The 14,228-nt window shown below is 44.2% G+C and overlaps 1 protein-coding gene across 2 annotated transcripts in view; it reads left to right on the forward strand.

Annotated features, from left to right (window-relative positions):
* The first annotated feature begins 1,874 nt into the window (after nt 1-1,874).
* LOC120994759 (apoptosis-inducing factor 3-like) overlaps nt 1,875-14,228 on the forward strand; it is a 198,809-nt gene continuing 186,455 nt past the window's right edge. Inside the window, exons 1-2 of one of the 2 annotated variants that reach the window (XM_040423553.1) lie at nt 1,875-1,963; nt 5,172-5,337. The gene's annotated coding sequence lies outside the window, so the exon portion shown is untranslated. The remainder of the gene's footprint in view (nt 1,964-5,171; nt 5,338-14,228) is intronic. The other variant, XM_040423554.1, reaches the window with a different exon arrangement.

Here is a 14,228-nt window from a genome sequence, read left to right on the forward strand (position 1 = left end):
CGTAAGTATATTACCTGTGAGGGGCCCGGTGTAACGAGGGTAGGGAAATCTCACGAGGTAGGGAAATATAACGTTACACCGACACATGTGTGTGTGTGTTGTTTTTTTTTTTGTTTTTTTTTGAAAAACTGGATTACCCTTTAATGTCTTAACAAACACCCATAAGACAGATGCCTTCAGAAAATCTGAGGCCTTGTTTTTTCAACATCTAGGGCCCAATAAGTAATGCCACTAGTGTAGGTGATCAGGGGAACTATTAAGACGTGCCATGAGCCTATTCAGTCTACTCTTCATGTAAGAGCTTACTCTATGTGCTCCACTGCCACCTCCTGGCCCACATTGGGAAATATTCTACTGTAACAAATTTACCGTGCTGCCAAAGTGCTCTACTTTTAGCAAAGCGTGCTTGAAATTACGTCTTCTATCCCATGTACTTGCGGTGAAGAAGGAACGTGCAGGATGCAGCGGCGCAACCAGGCAAGTTCATATACATCTATGTCATTTGAATGATTTCTTTATTGAAGTGATTTACAGTTGATGTGGATATGCAAATAAAAAACAGGCAATTAAATGAATAAATGGTTAAATGCTGAATTTAAGGGCTCGTTCACACGAACGTGTGAAGCCTGTGCTGTGGACTGCAAATTGCAGTCCGCAATGCACGGGCACCGTCCGTAGGGCAGGTGCTTGGGGATAGCAGACCCATTCACTTGAATGGGTCGGCGATCCTTCCATTCCACAAAAAGATCTATCCACAAAATTCTATCTTTTTGCGGTGCGGAGGAACAGAACGGAACTCCAGAAAGCACTCCATATTGCTTCCGTAGTGTTCCGTTCCGTACCTCTGGAGTTGCGGACCCATTGAAATCAATGGGTCCGCATCCGTGATGCGGAATGGCGACAGAACGGTGCCCGTGTATCGCGGATCCGCAAATGCGGTCCGCAATACAGCAACGGGCATCACACATTCGTGTGAACGAGCCCTAATGCACTATATAAAAAGCAAAATTGCATATTTAAAAATGTGAATAATTTTAAATATGCGTTGGGAGAATGTTGCATGGAAAGATCACATTGTTTTATATCAGAAATTCAGTGAAGAATTACAAACAACATCTCCTAGCAACCATCAGTGAAAAACAGCATCCAGGTTACATCCGGACGCAATGCGTTTTTCACTGAAGCCCCATTCACTTCTATGGGGCCAGCGCTGCGTGAAAAACACAGAATATAGAACCTGCTGCGATTCTCACGCAACACAGAACTGATGTGTGAAAAGAAAACGGTCATGTGCACAGACCCATTCAAATGAATGGATCAGGATTCAGTGCGGGTGCTAGGCGTTCACATCACGCATGGCATCCGTGTGAAAAACCGCAGCACTCACTTGTCTTCAATTCTGTAGAATTTTTTTTCACCAAAAACAATGCAACGTTTCGACCGTAGTGGTCTTTCTCAAGCCTGGTCGAAACGTCGCATTGTTTTTGGTGAAATAAATTCTACAGAATTGAAGACAAGTGAGTGCTGCGGTTTTTCATATATGACGCATCCAAGGGGGAACTTCAGACTGGCTCCCAACATGGCTGGCACCACCACAAGAAAAGGTTTTATTTATATATTTTTTTCTATATCCGCGTGGAAAACTCGCTCGTGTGAAAGGGGCCTTACACTTCTCCTTCCTGATGGATCCGGCTTCGGTTAAAACACCTGCAGAAAAAAATTACCTCAAAATCTCTAACAAAAAAAAAACTGTGTGAACCTAGCCCTGGAAAGCTACTAGTAGGACTCCTCCAGCCTCCTGTGCAGCTGTCTGGGAGGGGTGGTTGCCAGGTGACGAGTGCGCAGGACGGTGATTGGCCACAGGCTGGAAGCTTGCTCATAATGAATGTGCAGTTTGTGCACATCAGCGTTTTATCAGGGACAGGTCCTACCGGTGACTGCCAGCTACTTACTGCACAGCCGGGTGAGTACACAGCCTCCTCATCTTCCCTGGAAGTGTATTGTGCTGCATGCTGCTACTAATGTACAACTGCTCTGTCAGTAAGTGCTTGTAGCTAGTGTTGAGTGAACTTGTGTTTTAAGTTCGGCGTGTAAAGTTTGGGTTTGGGTTATCGAAGAATCGCGTTATGGATTCCGCTAACACGGACCATAACGGAATTTAGAATCCATAACGCTATTCTTCGATACCCGAACTTTAGACTCCGAACTTAAAACACAAGTTCGCTCCACACTGCTTGTAGCATTATAGTGTACATCGGTTAATTAATGTGACCTATCCACAGGTAGTCTATCTACGCTGCTGTACACACTCGGCAGCATGTCGCTGCAGTTTCTTTTTCTTGACGCTCCAGTTTGGAGACAGATGTGAACCCTGTTGGCACATCACAGCAGCCTGCAGGACATTATTAATCATCCCGGTTACAGATTTGCAGATTGATTATTGTGAAGGGACTCCAAAACTGGAAAACTGAAAACTTTTTTGTTTTTGTTAGAATTTTTGTTCTGTGGCGGTATTACAGCTCCCATAGAAGTGCCTGAGCCCTCTACCGTGCCTCACGATGCCTCGGAGTCTAAATGGAGGCATATGGAGATTTTTATCTATTAGATTCCATACAAGTCCAGCAGAAAAAAAAAATATCATGGTTTGTTTCATGAAATGTCATATTTAGGGCTCCATGTCCGTTCTGTTTGTTATGTGGGACCATTCACTTCAATGGGGCTGCAAAAAAAAATATGGAAGTGACTCCATGTCCACGTGGCTGTTCCGCATTATGGACAAGGATAGGACTGTTCTATTAGGGGCCGCCCGTTCCATTCCGCAAAATGCACACACGGCCGGTATCCGTGTTTTGCAGATCCACAATTTGCGGACTACAAAACACCCAGTGATCATGTGCATGAGCCCTTAGTGGTGTTTTTTGTGAATTTAGTGGTGTATTTTGCGCCTGTGGTTTTTGGTGCTCCAGATGTTAGCTAAAAGTCTATGGGAAATGCAGAACACTGGCGTTTTTAATAATTAGGTGGTTTTTTTGTGGCTCTAGCAGTGTTTAAAAAATAAATAAAACTGTTTTATTTTTTTCTGACTTTGACATCTCCTCTATAGAGAATAAAACAGAAAAAAACTGTGTTCAGACAGTTATTTAGAAAAATACACCATAAAAACTACATGTGGTATGGAAAAAATGCAAGTGGTTACCATTAGAGATGAGCGAAGCGAGCTTGTGGTTCGCAATGCTTCGGCACCGGCCGTGTGCACTCCGCTTGCGGATGCGGACCCACTGACTTGAATGGATCTGCGATCCGCAACATACGGCCAAAGATAGAACATGTTCTATCTTTTTGCGGTGCGGAGGCACAGATCAGAAGCCCACGGAATTGCCTTGTAGTGCTTCCAATCTGGGCCTCCAAACAGCAAAACCCTATCTTCGGTCGTATCTGGCGGATGCGGGCTCATTCAAGTCAATGGGTCTGCAATACGCGCACTGAGCAAGTGGGCATGACCCCTAATGCAGACAGATAAGGTCGAGTTCACATCACTGTGTAGCTTTCCGTTCTTCTGATCCGTCACAAGAGCAGAAAAAAAACAAAAAACACAGATCCTGTATTTTGGGCATCAGTTATGATCAGTTTGGTCACTTCTGTCAGAGATCGGCTATTTTTGACCAGAGTAAAAGGACTGCATGCAGGACTTTTTCTCCCATCAAAAATGACTGATCTGTGACTGAAGCGACACAAACTCATCATAACTGATGCTCCAAGAAAGACGAATGCGTTATTTTTAGTGCAAGCTGATGCAAGCTGATCATAAATGATGCTCAAAATAACAGACCCGTTTTTACCTTTTTTCTTCTGACTGATCAGAAGAACGGAAAACTAAACGTTCATGTTAAGGCTACTTTCACACTTGCGGCAGAGTGATCTGGCAAGCAGTTCGTCGCCGGGACTGCCTGCCGGATCCAGCAATCTGAATGCAAACGGACAGCATTTGTAGACGGATCCGGATGCGTCTTAGAAATGCATTGCAAGAACGGATCAGTCTCTCCGGATGTCATCCGTTTTATATATTTATTTATTTATTTTTTCACATTTTTACTGGTCTGCGCATGTGGAGACCGGAAGGACGGATCCGGCATTGTGGAATTTTTAATGCCGGATCTGGCACTAATGTATTTCAATGTAAATGAATGCCGGATGTGGCACTAATGTATTTCAATGTAAATGAATGCCGGATGTGGCATTCCGGCAACTGATCCGGAATTTTGGACGGAGATAATACCGCTGCATGCTGCAGTATTTGCTCCGTCCAAAACCCCGTTCAGTGACTGAAGTGAAGACATCCTGATGCATCCTGAACGGATCTCTCTCCATTCAGAATGCATGGGGATAAAACTGATCAGTTATTTTACGGAATTGAGCCCCTAGGACGGAACTCTGTGCTGGAAAAGAATAACGCTAGTGTGAAAGTGCCCTAACTCAGAAAAACTGCCAGAACCCAGATATGGAAGTCTGTCAGTATTCTGGCTCCGGATTCCACACGGATTGCTTCTGTATTTCATCAGGATTAGGGTGCATTCACACGACCGTAAGTGTTTTGCGATCCGCAAAACACGGATACCAGCTGTGTGCGTTCGCAATTTGCGGACTGCACATGGCCAGCGCTATATAGAGAATGCCTAAGCTTGTCCGCTCAGATAGGAGATGCTCTATCTTTTTTGCGGGGCCACGGAATGGAACAACGGATGCGGACAACACACTGTGTGCTATCCGCATCTTTTGCGGCCCCATTGAAACGGATTCGGATCCATTTATACGGTCGTGTGAATACACCCTTGGGGATGAACAAACTTGTGTTTCAAGTTCGGCGTGCCAAGTTCGGGTTCAGGTTATCTAAGAATTCCGTTATGGATTTCGCTACCATGGACCGTAAGTTATGGTCCATGGTAATAGAATCCATAATAGAATTCTTACATAACCCAAACTTTGCATGCCGAACTTGAAACACAGGTTTATCTCATCCCTAATCAGGATTTATACGCATATTCCTTCCTCTGTGCATTTTTGATGCATTGCCATAGACTCTAATGTGCTTATTTGGAATCAAATACGCAGAAAACTCAGACATGCTGCGGATTTCAAATATTGACGGAAATTATTCTTTAACTTTGGCACAGGATTCCAGCACATAAAATCCAGACTATATACGGATTGCAAAACAGGGTGAATACAAAACACGTGCCACTGCAGTTTTTTGAATCAAAGCCAGAAGTAGACCCAGCACTTCAAGCAATCAACAAGATCCCCACCAAAGAGGTCCCAGCCCAGACCATTAGTGGAAAGGTATGGTTCTTTTCATGGAAATTCACTACGACTTGATATTTGTATTGCTGAATGTTCTTTTCCTTTTCTTTTAAATAAATGTGATGTGGTGCTGAGCGGCTGTCTTGGCATAGCAGGGGTGCACAACCTGTGGTCTGCAATGCTATTTAGTGCGGTCCCCTACCATCAGGACATAAACATGTTCGTCCGTGTTATAATAGTTCTGTTGCATTCTCCCTTCCCTGCGCTGATGAAACACATTCATGCAGGACTTCACACGAAAACGCCCTGTTTTTAGCTGCTCACGTGTATCTTCATGTCAGAGAACAGGCGAGGCTCAGTTGGAAGGCGCTGCGAGGTTGGCACTGCTATGGAAAACATTGTTATGGGAGACGCTATTAGGGCTCGTGCACACGACCATTGCGTGTTTTGCGATCCGGAAATTGTGGATCTGCAAAACACTGACACCGTGCATGTGCATTATGCATTTTGCGGAACGGAACGTCCAGCCCCTAATAGAACAGTCCTATCCTTGTCCGTAATGTGGACAATAGGACATGTTCTATATTTTTTGCGGAACACTCACTTCGACATACGGACACTGAATGCACGGAAGTCATTTACTTTTTTTTTTTTTTGCGCCCCCCATTTAAGTGAATAGTTCCCCATGCGGGCCACAAAAAAAACAGAACGGACACCGAAAAAATAAACCGTATGTGTGCATGAGCCCTTATAGAGACACTCTCTGGCTGGCACTTTTATGGTAGGTATTGGTAAACTATTAAGCAGTATTCTATTTTGAACAATCCAGACATAACTGTTACCATTTTATATAATGCTAACCTTCAGTGGCATTCTCTTTGAATCCCCATGGCATGAATGCCCCCTTAGACCCCGCACTGGGCAAAAAAACTGTGGGGGGTCATTTACAAAGACCGGCAGTCTTTTATTCCCCCTTTGTGCTGGCTTTGCTGGTGGAAAATGTGCCTAATTTTTGATGACACACTTTCAGCAGTCTAGGCTCCTGTTGGGACTAGACCAGCCCCTGGCTGGAGTACATTTTCACCAACATTTATGCCTGTCTCCAGGAATATATGTTGGTAAATTTGTCTGGACTGAAGTCCCTGCCCCTGGCACTCCACCCTACCACACCCTTGACACTCCTATATGATGAATGCAGCGCAAAAACACCAATGTGACAAAATATTAAATGTTTGTAACTGACCCCAGTGTATCAGTCCTGACACACTCTTTCTTTGCCTAGTGCAGGGTGGGTCCACCTCAACAAAAAATTTTTTTTTGTGTCAGTGGAAAAAAAGCGTACGTGTTTCATCCGTGAAGATATCCGTGAATAATCCACGGTTAGTCCGTATGTCATCCATAATTCACTGACTTTGCTCAGCTGAAAATTAATTTCCAAAGAATCTCCTAGCAGTCTTTAGTTAAAAAAACCGACGCACCACGGATGCTATCCGTGGTGTATCCATGATTTTCACAGACCCATAGATTTCTATAGGCGTGTTTGGTCCACATCACGGACATGTCTCAGTGTTTTTTTATTTTTTATTTACTGACCCACTGAACAGACACATTTAAATCAATGGGTACGTGTGCTGTCCGTGAAAAACGGAAGTGTGGACGAGGACTTAGAGGGTTTTTTCCACCTGAGACATTCACTCTTTATTTCCATAAGGCCGAATGCACATGGCCGTGCGCTTCATGCCGCCACTCCACTACAGTAATACACTCGTATAGATCATACGAGTGTATTACTGTAGTGCAGCGGCGGCATGAAGCGGACGCGTCATAGCAACCAATGACGCCGTGCGCTCCTGCTGTCAACAGGATGCCAGGCCGGGATACCACGGACTGTTCACGTCCGTGTTCCACGGCCGTGTGCATTCGGCCTAACTCGCATAAATTGTATTGAAGACACTTGTACGCATATTGGACCACCTTGTCTCCTCCTCTCGGTACAAGGCAGGAGGGCAGATGCTGGAGGCAATAACCGGGCCAATTGGTTACATTAAATAAAATCTATCTTAATTAAATTGATGATGGGCGTAGTAGAACAAATAGCAACAATGGCACAGTTTAAAAGCATATCACACTGTAGTTCTTTTCCCAATAGCTGTGCATGGGCAGCAGCAATGAGTAGTAGTAGTAGCCCCAGCCCCAGCCCCTGAATCTTAGGGTCCATTCACACATCCGCAAGTGTTTTGCGGTCCACAAATTGCTGATGGAAATGCCTATTCATGTCCGCAATTGCGGACAAAAATAGGACCCATGGAGTTGCTTGAAAATCGCAAGCATCCGCAAGCAAGTGCGGATGCGGTGCGATTTTCACGCATCGTTGCTAGGTGACAGTCTATTCACTGTATTATTTTCCCTTATAACATGGGTATAAGGGAAAATAATGGCATTCTGAATACAGAATGCTTAGTAGGTGATCAATTGAGGGATAAAAAAATTAAAAAACTCACCTTCTCCTCTTGTTCGCGTAGTTCCCGGTCTCTTCTTTACTTCTTTAATGATGAACTACCGGCTAGGACCTGTGGTGACGTCAGATCACATGCTCCAATCACATGGTCCATCACCACGGTGATGGACCATGTGATTGGAGCATGTGATCTGACGTCACCAAAGGTCCTTTAGCCCACAGCTCATCATTAAAGAAGTAAAGAAGAGACCGGGAACTACGCGAACAAGAGGAGAAGGTGAATTAATTTTTATTTATTTTTTTAACCCTCAATTGATCACCTACTAAGCATTCTGTATTCGGAATGCTATTATTTTCCCTTTATAACCATGTTATAAGGGAAAATAATAACATCTACACAACACCTAACCCAAACCCGAACTTCTGTGAAGAAGTTCGGGTTTGGGTACCAAACATGCGTGATTTTTCTCACGCGAGTGCAAAACGCATTACAATGTTTTGCACTCGCGCGGAAAAATCACGGGTGTTCCTGCAACGCACCCGCACATTTTCCCGCAACGCCCGTGTGAAAGAGGCCTTAGGCTACACCTTTGTTTTGGTCCTCATCCGAGCCGCAGTTTTTGCGGCTTGGATGCGGACCCATTCACTTCAATTAGGCCACAAAAGATGCGGACAGCACTCCGTGTGCTGACCGCATCCGTTGCTCCGTTCCGTGGTCCGCAAAAAAAATATAACCTGTCCTATTCTTGTCCGTTTTGCAGACAAGAATAGGCAGTTATTAATGGCTGTCTGTGCAATTTGCGGACCGCAAAACACACAACGGTCGTGTGCATGTAGCCTAAACACACCTTGCAATCTTTCCAAGATGTGTTATTCTGTACTTGTTAACTCCTACTGCAACTCCCAGGCTGAGGGGTGCAGATCTTAGGTTTGGATGGCCAGTCCATCTCGAAGAGTGGCGGGTGCCGAGAGCAATTAACCATTTCCACAGAAGTAAAGTCTTTAATACCATAAACGAGTGGTACTTTACTGCCTGAATTCATTGCACAACCTTGGTGGTTCTAGACCTTCTATGGTAGCCTGTTCTCTTTCCCTCAGGGGTATTGTCTCAGTTAAATTTGTCCTTTTGGCAGCTTTTCAGTCTCAGGAATCATGTTTCCCGGATAAGGCTTCTCTCTGGGCCTACTTTGCAGGAGCTCTCATACACACATCTTGCCCATTGCTCTTCTGACCAGACACTCTGTAACCAGGGGGTGGGCTAAGTCCATCTCCCTGGTAACCTAACCAAGTCTTCCAGTATTAACTATACATTGCACATACATTGCCATTAGGTAAACATAATGCACAAAGACATTTAACATTAAATCACAGCATTTGACTTTGTAGCTGTAAGGAGATCACCATGCAAGGCTGTACTGGGAGGGTTGCCATGCCAACAGGACGAGCCCTGGCTGCTGTACCTGTCAGTGTGACTGGAAACCAAGCCAATCAGGTTTCTGTCTCTGTGTCCAATCCTAGAGCTAAGCAGGTATTTAAATCAGCTTTTCCCATTCAAATCATCATTGCCAGTTTGGCTTGGAAGGCTGGTAGTGGTTTTTGGGTTCACTGCCGGTGGTCTGGACGATGACTGTAATAGTCCCTAAGGCCACCTGCACAAGGGTGCGGGTGAACGTACATAAGATCCGCGCAAATTGCTGTGCAGATTTATGTGCATTTCTGCATCATATCCACACCAAAATCCGCAATGTGTAACAGTGGTTTTTGGTGCGGATTTGATGTGGTTTTGCTGCAGATCTCACCCTTACATTGAAATCTGCAGCTAAAACCGTCAACATAATTGACATGCACGGAATACATCTGTAAAGTGTACATGAGATTTACGTAATCTCATACACTTTGCTGATACTGTAATACGCTGTCGTTTTTCTGTGCGGGAATCCGTGGGGAAAAAACTTGCGTATTCCATAACGTGTACTAACAGTAGCATTAAATGAATTATTTTAACAATCATTAACCCTTTGCAGGGTTCCTCTGGGGCATTGCAGTCTGACAACGTGGCCCTTGGGCTATAATAGTTTGTGCACCCCTTGCATAAAGAAATGGATATTGCTTTGGAAAGCTTACTGACCAGTATGTTCTGGTTTTCATCAGTGCACACTATCAGGGCAGCTGCACCTTTACTAATGATTACACTGTCTGGACGTTTTGGGTGGGGAATATGTTAAGCAGCCATTTATACAACTTTCTGCTGTGTCACTGCCGTCCAACACAATGAGGGAAAGACGAGAACTTCAACATTTGTAACCTTTGGTAAACTCCCTCTAGTATCCTGAACAGCATTTCCTTGACACATAATTCTGTCACTATTCATTCCCTTTACAAGCAGGAGCTCCAGTAACAGCAGGCAGTAAGGCTGGGTTCACACGTGCAGCGTACTCAAGTTAGGTGTAGAAATGTTCCTGGGTGTTGTAGTGCAATCGTGACACTAACCTGAGACAGCTGACTCTCTGCAAGGGCAGGTGATGATAAGTAATGTTCGTGACGCCAGTGCCAATTAAACGGTGGCACGCCGTTTGCTGATAGCAGGAATAACTGAGGAACCACGTGATGTTAAAACAGAACTCAAACTTTAGTAGTCATCATACATGGACATAGATGGAAGCGCAGTTCCTTTGCAGACAGTTGGTTGCAGTACATTTGATGCAGGCAATATATAGCAAGGTGACTTCAGAGTGTTAAACACAGGACATGCAGTACAGGCGGCTTGCACTCTATTCCTGACTGATCCTGGAACATAGAAACTCTTCTCCAAGGCCCACTGCCCTGACTCTGGTGTATATCCTTGGGTCTATCTTTATCAAGTACCTCCTCTGTTGTCTTTAGTACCTCTTGCTTTTCTGAGCTTGCCTCTGTCTCTCCCAGTTTCCTCAGGCTGGTTAACTGTGGTGTTCCTGCTTCTGCATATATGAGCTCAGGAGGGGAACCTTTTCCTTGGATCTGGAACCCGGTTACAGGGACTGCAATACCCTCTCCTGGTCTGCAGGCTTCAGGCCTGGACTTGACTCAGACATAGTCTGATCTCCAACTCCAACTCTTTAACTCTAGACTCCAACTCCAGACTCTAGACTGACTTTCCTTTCCCTGACTGGGCCTTATATAAACTAGGGCTCCCTAGCTCCCTCTAGTGACTAAGAGCTGAAATGACACCCCTAGCAGGCCTGTACTTGCACATTTTACAGCAACAGGGAAATACATAGCATTACATTACATTTTATAAAGATGACTTATACCAACTTTCCCTTAAATAAGGAGAAATGACAGCACACCAGTGACCCTTCTGTAGTGACGGGCATTACAGCTCCCGTACACTACACACGAGCGTGTCCGGATTAGTTCCGGATGCGTCCCGGTGTGTTGCGGCAAACCCGCGCGAGTAGGAATGCAATTGCAGTCAGTTTTGACTGCGATTGCGTTCCGATGTTCAGTTTTTATCGTGCGTGTGCAATGTGTTTTGCACGCGCGTGATAAAAAACCGACTGTGGTACCCAGACCCGAACTTCTTCACAGAAGTTCAGGTTTGGGTTCGGTGTTGTGTAGATGTTATTATTTTCCCTTATAACATGGTTATAAGGGAAAATAATAGCATTTTGAAAACAGAATGCATAGTAAGTGATCAGTTGAGGGTTAAAAAAAATAAAAAAAATTAACTCACCTTCTCCGTTTGTTCGCATAAGTCCCGGTCTCTTCTTTACTTCTCAAAAGATGAACTATGGGCTAAAGGACCTTTGGTGATGTCAGATCACATGCTCCAATCACATGGTCCATCACCTGTCCTATTTTTTTCACGGACAACGGTTCACGGACCCATTCAAGTCAATGGGTCCGTGAAAAATCACGGATGCACACAAGATAGTCATCCGTGTCCGTTTTTCCTATCATTTTCAATGCAAACTTGACTTTGTTTTTTTTTTTTCACTTTTCACGTCCGTGGATCCTCCAAAAATCAAGGAAGACCCACGGAAGAAAAAACGGTCACAGATCACAGAACAACGGAAATCCGTTTTGTGGACCGCAAAAAAAAACGGTCGTGTGCATGAGGCCTAATAAAAAACCCTTACCCCCCAACTACCTCTTACCTTAAATGAATACTCAGACTGGGTTGGATTAAATCAGCCACAGCAGCCGTTTATTAATGAAAATAAATAAATACATAATAAATATATATATATATATATATATATATATATATATATATATATATAATGAAGAAAATCCGCAGCACTCCTTGAAGTATAGAAAAATGTAGTTTTATTCACACATGTCAAAATCAGACAACGTTTCGGTTCTCTCCCAGAACCTTTTTCAAGTCACCTGACTTGAAAAAGGTTCTGGGAGAGAACCGAAACGTTGTCTGATTTTGACATGTGTGAATAAAACTACATTTTTCTATACTTCAAGGAGTGCTGCGGATTTTCTTCATTATTTCAAAGTCCTGAATCCAGGGACCACCGCTGGCACCGCACAGCTACGGCTGAGTTAACAAGGAGTGCTGCCTGAATTTTTTCTTTATGTATGTATATATATATATATATATATATATATAAACAATAACATTGCCATACCCCCCTGACGAGGGAGGTCATAGAAGCCCCAAATTTCCAACATATATAAAAAACACGCCAACTCGACACTTCCATCTTGCCTCCAGCCGCAAAACTCCAGCTCGGAGACACCAACTGATGGACGCCTCTCTGAACGAACCAAAATGCCCCAACTATGAGAGTCCAGCCCCCCTCCTGAGGGCCCTCCTATTTTCCAGACCATCCAAGACCACCAGCTTCTATGACCTTCACCTGCCGCGACATCACTAAACGTCACCTTCCCAACATAACACAAAAAAGGGGCGGGTGGGAGGAAGATGTCCTCACTCCTGCCGTTCTCCCTAAAATGGCGCCGGTCCGCATGCGCCCGCCCCCTCTTATAACCTACACCCTCCCTGCTCACACTCCCGCCTACCTTCAACCCCTTAACCCATCCTTGCCCGGCCCTGGCGCCCAAAACCCCTCATGTAGGCCTACCTCCAGCGTCCGGCCTTTCTTGAGCACTGCTGGAATCCCAATATTCATGAGCTACGACTCTCCTCATCCTCCCATGGGTAATTGGTAGCTTTTTTAATATACTGTGTATAGGGAGAAGGCTGCGCATCCTCGACCACTACCCCTTTCAAACAGGGGGACCCTCATTTTCATAATCATTGGAGGACCCAAAGGTCCGATCCCTTTTTAAAGGGCACCTGTCAAGAGATTTGTACCTATGAAACTTGCTGACCTGTTACATGTGCATTTGGCAGCTGTATAGGGTTGAGCGAACCTGAACTGTAAAGTTCGGGTTCGTACCGAACTTTAGGATTTTTGGACCCCGAACCCGAACTTTTCCGTAAAAGTTCGGGTTCGGTGTTCGGCTCTTTCTTGGTGCTTTTTGAAAGGCTGCACAGCAGCCAATCAACAAACGGTTAACTGTCTGACCTTAGAAGCCATCACAGCCATGCCTACGAATGGCATGGCTGTGATTGGCCAGTGCAGCATGTGACCCAGCCTCTATATAAGCTTAAGTGTAGGGAGAGGATGCTGCTGGACTTGTGATTTCAGGGAGAGAATAGGAGAGAATCTGACTCGGCGATCTACAGACAAATAGTTGTGTGGGTACAGGACACAATCTTTTTACCCTGCCCTGAGGCCATTGACCAAAAAAAAAATAACTTTATAATTTTTATGCAAGCTCAGTGCACCAGGACTGCATCTGAGCTTTTGGGACATTGCAAATCACCATTTTTTTTTGGGCAAACTAAAACATCTGGATTAGTCAGTGTGCAATTTAAGGTAGAAATACACCCATCATCTTCTAGGGTTTTAAAAACACACTTTTTTTTTTCCTTCAAAAACAGTATTTTCCAGATCTGCAAGTGTTAAATTCAAGTTTAATATATACAGCATTCATATTCTGTTACCAAAAAAACACACTTTTGGCAAACTACAACATCTTGATTAGTCAGTGTGCAATTTAAGCTAGAAATACACCCATCATTTTCTGGGGTTTGAAAAACACACTTTTTTTTGACAAAAAACACTATTTTCAGGCCTTGCAGCATCAGCACGTGTGAAATTACAGGCTTACATACTGCTGTCAAATTCAGTTGTTAAACAAACAGTCGTTTGATCACAAAAAATTTAGTTGGCAGCCTTTGATGCAGATGTCATTGTGAGATGCACCCTTAATACATTTGGGTTACATTCAGAGATTTTAAATACCGCCATTTGGTGCACCAATATTGAATTCAGGCCTACACTGATTCAGACCGTGTGAGATACTCCCTCTACATACAGGGGTTTGATTCAGGGATTTGAAATACAGCCATTTGAAATACAGCCATTTTGTGCAAAAAGATATTTACTTCAGGCCTACACTGGTTCAG

This window comes from Bufo bufo, chromosome 3 (assembly GCF_905171765.1).
Source record: "Bufo bufo chromosome 3, aBufBuf1.1, whole genome shotgun sequence".
NCBI lineage: Eukaryota > Metazoa > Chordata > Amphibia > Anura > Bufonidae > Bufo > Bufo bufo.